Here is a 6,653-nt window from a genome sequence, read left to right as displayed (position 1 = left end):
AACTACAGTTGTCCTTCATCTATCCATTGGTTCATTCTCTTCCTGTGTGCAGGTGGACACTTAAAACATTTACTTAAACAAGTGTTTGATGTTTATTGATCTGATGTCTCTTGAAGTGCTAAAATGACTTTATCTTACTTCTGCTTGTATCTTCTAATGTGTGAGTGTTCTGTTTTATTGTGTTGTAATTGTGCTGGCAGAAATTGTTGCTTATGTCCATAATTTATTTTAGAGTGTTTGTAGCTGCTTTGAATAGATTTCTAATAATAAAATTGGGTAAAAATTAAGAGGTAGGGTAATATTAATTTCATTCTAGACACATTCTGGGCATACTCTGTGAGAAGATAATTTTTGGAAATTCTGGAGATTTGTGGTTTTTTGTTCCTAATATATGTGTATATGGAGATTTGTGTTCTTTTGTTTCTAATATAAATGTATTTAGGAACACACATCTCCTCTTCATATTAGTAACACCTGTGGAATTGTGCTGATGTGTGACATGTGAAGGGGCCCCATATGTTGTTGTTCCTAAAGAGTGCTCCAACAGTTAACTTGAACTGATTTACAATTTCCCTCTTAAAACCTTTAAGGTAAGCCTTGGAATAAGCTTGAATTGTCAATTTCCCACTCTCTCCCCATGACCCATACCAGATTAAGGAATTCAAATGCTTATATTGCAAAAAGCAACCATGCAAAGATGTGATTGTTTTGCTTAAGGGTGAATGGAAACAGAGCAGCGTATTTTGTTGAAACTACATTTTAGCCAAACCTTTCCACCTCTAGCTTCCCCTCCTCTCGTTACACACACATGTTGCAGATGGGGAGGGCTGCTTGTATTGCTTCAGATTTGGCAGCAGCTTAGCTATTCCTGTTTATAAAGGTCCCAGCAGCCTGCAAGGGGAGAACACACAATTGCATTTGTTCGTTACTTGCCTCTTGAACAGTTCTGGAGCATCCTGGAATTCTAAGTTGTCTGTTTCTCTCTTTGCTGTGCAAAGGAAGCATTTGCCATATATCAAGAACTTTGAGGTCACACTGGTGAGCTGCTGACTTTGGGAGAAAAGGTGCAAAAGCAATTCATCAAGAAAAAAATGAACGTCTCTAGAAGGTAAGTGACATGCTCATAAAAGAGGTAGAAGGAGACCACATCTAAGTACCTTCCATTGTTATGGTTGGGTGGTGTGGTGCTATACAGTGACTCTATGGTGAATGAGGCTGATGACAATGACAATAATTAGGCTGGGACAATGCTGCACAAAGAAATTTAGCTATCTTTACACACAACACCAAAAGCACCTCTGCGTTTGTGTGGCACTATGCGTATGCTACTAATGCAGGATGCAAAGTGGAAGTGTGCGTTTTAAAACGGAATGTACATTCTAACCAATTTTGATATTAATGCAAAAAAAAAAGTCCAAACAAATTTTAAATACTGCATCTGAAAATGTCCTATGGGTTCCTGTTCAGATGTCTTGGGTTCAGAGACTGGAAGTACTTTTCCAGTTATTTCTTATCCCAGCAGTCCAAATACATAGGGTAGTTAGTCAATGCTGGTTCATCGGCTTTCCACATGGCACCGACTGTGAGTCCTCACATTTGCCTTCCTATGATAAATATGGGAATGTCAGAGAAACCACTAAGCTGTCTCTGTGAAACTACCTGCACTCCCATTTGTGCAATGCAACTCCCTGGTGAAGACATAAGAAGCTCCCTTTGGACATGGTAGTTAACCTTAGACAGCACAATGCTATGTGTGTTTTAATGGAAGTGAGCCCCATTCTCTTGAATCACACTTCTTTCTCCAGTAAGTGTGTGTAGGAAAACAGCCCAAGTCAGTGAGTGGATCAATTAAGGCAGATTGAAACAAAATAGAGTTTCAATTGATAAATCACCTAAAGTAAGAAACCAGTTGGGGAAACACTAAGACTAAAAAAGCAATACAATCCCTAACAAGAAAAGTATTTTAACAGTGTCTACATACAATGTGTAAACGTCTTATCTAGCTTCTGAAAACTATGACTTGCCTGAAATAGTGTTCAAATTGCAGTGACTGTTGGAGGAACAGAGTTCTCTTGAACCTTTAAGGTTCCCTCTCAGTTTTCATTGAAAGTTCCTTGCTGCCCTTTCCTTCTACAATGCAAAAAATTTAAAATCCAGAGAAAAGTTGCTGTTTGCATTTTCTCCATATTTCATCTCTATAAATCAGCCACTATTTTTTAAAAAGTAATATTTTGTGATTGATACATAGGAGGACTGACTCTGATTTGTATATACAAGATACTAATTGTAGATCCCTGCTGTAGACCTCTTAATTGTTAGACCCCTGCTAGCTGAGCAAAGAGACACCATTTAAAGCAGTGATTCTCTTATATTTAGCAGAGGGAGAGCAACTGGCCCTACCCAACCCCAGCACAGCATCCCTCCAGTGGCTGTTGCTGGCATCTACCTTATGTTTCTTTTTAGATTGTGAGTCCTTTGGGGACATGGGGACATCTTATTAATTTATTATCTATTTTTTATGTAAATCGCTTTGAGAACTTTGGTTGAAGAGCGGCATGTAAATATCCGTTGTTTTTTAAAGATATTAATTGGTGTAATCATAACCTTCAGAATAATTTTCTGCGGAAGAAGGGAAACATTTAATGTTCCAATGTGGTTCAGGTCCAATTGTATCTCCCCAATATGGAGCTCCAGTTATGGGGAGAAACATTATTTGTTGGTTTTCTGTCATTATGTCCCTAAAAAAGCCCCTAGCAAGTGGTAAGCCTACTTGACCTTTGTGTTCATGGTCAGTCCATTTGTTTTCATTCTGTACTCCGTTTCTCAGAAATGTGTTGAAAGCAGAGAAAGACTTGCTGCATGCTGCCAACAATCTTCCTAAAAGCATCTTGCAGTAGCATGCAAACCTGTGCTGATATGACTGGTTCACCATTAGCACATTTTGAGGTCTGACTGAAAGCTGTGATTATTCAGTATCCATTTAAGCCAGTGTAGTTCTTTTGTAAATGGCTGTTAATCTACTGTTAAGGCTCCAATTTATAGTATCATAAATGGGACATGCTTTCATTCGGATAAACAGATCTGCTCTCAAATAAATGGTCATAGGCAGCTTTTGAAAAAGATTAATATTTTCAGAGATAGGTAGCTGCTTTATTGATTTTTCTGACTGGATGGTAAAGAACTCAAAATACAATATAGCTGTATTTATTTGAACAGAGAACTTGGGAGGAAGAGATAGAGAGTTCAAAATGTTTGTTTAATTAGACATTTGGATACATTTACATAGGGGCTATGCTGACATGAAATTCAATTAAGAACACATCGTGAGCTGGCTAAGTAGTTATTGTGGATTACACAGATTTTGAAAAGCTGCACCTTTTCCTTACTATTCCTCTAGATTAAACAAAGGATTTAGTTTCCAACTTGGCCAGTCTGCCACTTTCCACAAATGCTATATAGCAGAAGTGTGCTAGATATTATCTTTTGTGAGTGGGGTGGTGGTGGGGATAGTTGATTTGTATCTGCAAAGAAATGAATAGAGTTTGTTACATTAAAAACTCTGCATGTCACCTTATTAGACGTGGGCCAAATGCCTGGAAAACATTCCGTCTTTCTAATTATGGATATTTCTCTTGTTCACTTTGAGAAGCTGTTTGCCAAACATAGTTGGTAAAATGGTGCCCTTTACTTGGGAGTGAGTCAAATAAAGGACCTTGCTAAATCCCAGTCTTTCTTTTTGTCTTGGCAGAATACATGGTCTTCGCGCTCACAGGCCCAAACCATCCACAAGTGCTGGAGAGAATGTGCAGAATTCTTGTGGCTGCAAACAGTGGTGTGGAAATGAGCAAACAACAGTTCATACACTTTATACACTTATCATCATGGTCATCCTAATTGCAATTTGGGGAGTCTGGGCAATAAAAGATACCTAATAATGTTTAAGAAATGCCTTTTGTATCCAGAGTTCAGAAAGAGCCTGCTGAGAACAAAAATGACAAAGCCTTGGGACTGGAACCCACTGGAACTCTTTTTGAACTCAAGGATGGAACTATTATTGCCAGTGGATGCCAAGCCATTGGTCATGTAATGCACAACGGAATGTGACAAAGAATGTAAAATATAAATAATTTTGATACTGCTTTTCAGTAATTGTATAAACTTGACATGTAAATTGAAACATATTTTAAATATAAAAATAATATACATATTTTAAAAGGCTGTATGGTTGTTTTTGCTTGTTAATTATTTCTGCCTTAAAGTTCACAATAGCTTTGTAATTCAGATACCAAGTTTCACAGCACCAAAATGTAGGCAGAATAATTGAGAAAGGTGTGATGGCAGGATTGATTGTATAACTGGACCTCAGTTAATCAGGTTCAACACCCAGTCACCCTATCTATCTTCAAGACAGGAAATTACAAACAATGATGTGATAATTCTTCTTCCTGCTACACAATGGAAAGACAGAGCTGGAATTGATATTACTGACACGTATTGATTTTACTGACACCAGTGTTAGGGATGTGGATGGCCTCCGAACCGGTCCGGTTTGGCACAGAGGGGGTTGTAGCTTTAAGGGCGGGGGGTTAGTACTTCCCCCCCCCACCGCTCTTCCCCCTCCGACGCTGTGGTTTTTTGCAAAGTTTCTGGGGCGGCAGCGTTCCCCGCTGTCGCCCCTGCCCCCGTCGTTAGCCTGCCATTGCCGAAGTACGTAACACGCATGTGCCCGCTCCGGCGTGCGTGCACACCCACCGCCGCCGCGCGCGCTCCGCATATGTCACACGTCGACGTATGATGTATGCGGATCGGGCGCTGTGGCGGCGGGTGCGCACGCACGCCGGAGCGGGTGCATGTGTGTTACGTACTTCGGCAATGGCAGGCTAATGACGGGGGCAGGGGCGGCAGCGGGGAACGCTGCTGCCCCAGAAACTTTACAAAAAACCACAGCGCTGAGGGGGAAGAACGGCAGGGGGGTAAGTACTACCCCACCACCCTAAAGCTACAACTCCCCTCCGTGCTGAGCCGCCGGACTGGCTCGGATCCGGACCGGTTTGGAGGCCTCCAGCATGGCCTCCGAACCAGTTCGGGCACATCCCTAACCAGTGTATGTTACTTTTAGTGCAAATTGTGGAGATGAACAGGTTTTCTGGGCATAGTACAGATAAGATTCCTTGCCTAAATCAAACTGTCATATCACTGCACAGAACCTCTCCATATATATACATTTCACCACAAACCCACAGATCTTGGCCAGAGTGCATCCCCACCCCCACCCACTCCGAAAAGGCTATGCAAGCCCCAATGGATTCACACAGCTTCTTGGCCATTCACAAACGAACTGGGACACAACACATGTCCCTTGCTCTACAGTTCAAACACATAACCAGCTTGATCATATAGTGCATTTGTAAGGAAAACAAATTAAAACCAAAACAAATGCCACCTTGTTTCACAGTACTCATGCAGACGTTTTGGGTCACAAACCAACTTGAGCATAGTGCATTTGTTAAAAAAAAAAAAGTTAGTTCCACTTTCACTAGGTATGAATTACTCTATGACTAGAGATAACTCTATTTGGCAGCTTTACTTCAGTAAGGAAAATAATTAAAAATTACAGGATTGACTGATTTCATTGAAATAAAAATACACAGAGACCTGCCATCTTGGGCTATATGTGTGCCCAATTTGAGAATTCTAAGCCCAGCCATTCTGGAAAAGTAATGATTGGGCAAAAAGGTGTGTGGGGGGGAGGAGTCATGTACTTTTTTTTATGAAGGCAAAGAGCAGAATCTTTCACATGAGGGTGGAATGATGGTCCAAGGAGGGGCTTCAGTTCCAGAGGTTTTTGTAAATTTCTACCATGAAACAAGTCACTTATATGATTTTTCTAAAGTTTGTTTTAAATTTTAAAAATCATTACAAATCAATTGATTGACCAATATACTTCAAAATCAACATACAGAGTCCCACTAGCCTGCATCTGTGCCCAGCTTCAGAACTTTAGGCCCATCCATTCTGAAAATATTAAAGGCAGGGCTAAAAGGTGGTGATGTTTACTCCTTTTATGAAGGCAATGTGCAAATTTCTTCACATGGGGGTGGAATGATGGTCCAAGAGGGATCTTCAGTTCCAGAAGTTTTTGTAGTTTTCTTCCATGAAACAAGACACTTATAGGACTTTTAAAAAGATTTTTTACATTCAAAAAATCATTTAAAAATCAATGCATTGATCAATCTGCTTCCAAATCAACTCACAGAGTCCTTCAACCCTATCCTACATCTGTGCCAAATTTCAGAACTCTAGTCCAAGCCATTCTGGAAGTATAAAAGGTACCCTTTTTCCCTTGGGGAACATCATGGGACCCTCTAGGAGAGTGGGCACATGGACCTGGTCCCTCAGGTCCATGCCTAACATAACCCCTGAATAGTGGGGAGTGAGGTCTGAATCTGACTGCAATATAACATTTTAGGGGAATGATGCATAAGCAGATATGAGACTTCTTTGTTTTTAAACTACCTTTTTCCAGGGAGCTGAAATCATGATGCAGTTCCCATGTGGACTTGCTTCCAGACAGTAATCAGATTCACACCTCCTTCACTTCAGCAAGGTTGCTGCACTATGTGCCTTTGGACAATGCCCTAAATTCTGTAACT

General features: G+C 40.5%; 1 long non-coding RNA gene across 1 annotated transcript; it reads left to right on the top strand.

Moving 5' to 3' along the window:
- The first annotated feature begins 473 nt into the window (after positions 1–473).
- Positions 474–4,215, top strand: LOC128328216 (uncharacterized). The gene is made up of 2 exons (XR_008309084.1): positions 474–1,108; positions 3,749–4,215. It is a non-coding gene; the product is annotated as an uncharacterized LOC128328216 (long non-coding RNA).
- Positions 4,216–6,653: the final 2,438 nt, after the last annotated feature.

The sequence above is a fragment of the Hemicordylus capensis genome, chromosome 5 (assembly GCF_027244095.1).
Source record: "Hemicordylus capensis ecotype Gifberg chromosome 5, rHemCap1.1.pri, whole genome shotgun sequence".
In the NCBI taxonomy this organism is placed as follows: Eukaryota; Metazoa; Chordata; class Lepidosauria; order Squamata; family Cordylidae; genus Hemicordylus; species Hemicordylus capensis.
The sequence above is the reverse complement of the archived record's forward strand: the minus strand, read 5'-3'. Positions and strand labels throughout refer to the sequence as shown.